This window comes from Olea europaea, unplaced genomic scaffold (assembly GCF_002742605.1).
Source record: "Olea europaea var. sylvestris unplaced genomic scaffold, O_europaea_v1 scaffold21810, whole genome shotgun sequence".
NCBI classification, from domain to species: domain Eukaryota; kingdom Viridiplantae; phylum Streptophyta; class Magnoliopsida; order Lamiales; family Oleaceae; genus Olea; species Olea europaea.
The window spans coordinates 1,186-1,809 of NW_019239815.1; the positions used below are offsets into that span (position 1 = coordinate 1,186).

The 624-nt window shown below is 34.3% G+C and overlaps 1 long non-coding RNA gene across 1 annotated transcript; it reads right to left on the reverse strand.

Moving 5' to 3' along the window:
* Positions 1–266: 266 nt before the first annotated feature.
* Positions 267–624, reverse strand: LOC111380686. Its single transcript, XR_002700222.1, has 2 exons — positions 533–624; positions 267–445 (listed from the first exon to the last, which is right to left on the reverse strand). It is a non-coding gene; the product is annotated as an uncharacterized LOC111380686 (long non-coding RNA).

Genomic DNA, 624 nt, shown 5'->3' on the forward strand with positions numbered 1-624 from the left:
TACACACTTAATTAAATACCCAACTGATAAGTGTGTTTTTATACACTTTTTAGACTTGACCGAAATTGGATTCTTGTTTTATCTTATTGTCCAATTATGTATCTCTCGGTGGATTTATTAGTGAAATCCGCCGTCAATGGTACGGAAATTTATGGAGATTGGATGTCGGGGCATAGCTGATATCATAACAGAGTGTGCCTTATTTTGATCACCTGAGCAATCTCCTTGATTGAACTACAAAGTTCTTGTTTTGCATGGTTAAATAATAAAAGTTGGAAATATTCTTGATAGAAAATAATTAAAAGAGAAGTAATTATAATTATTGGAGAGCAGTACAATTATAGTACTCGACATCTTTACTGTATAGATTACAAATTTTCCAATGTATGGAGCTGATGTTCACAATAAATAGCTAAACTCTGCACGTGCTGATGCATATTAAACCCTGCAAAAGTAGTAGAATTATAGTTATTAGTATGTCGAAAGGAAGGAGTAGATGAAGCCAAGAAAAGAAGGATGAATGGGAATTCACTGAATGTATTCAATGTTGATTTTAGCATTGGGAGAACGCGAAACAGCTTCGAAAGCATCTTTAGACAAGACAATGGTCGATGGACATGGCCT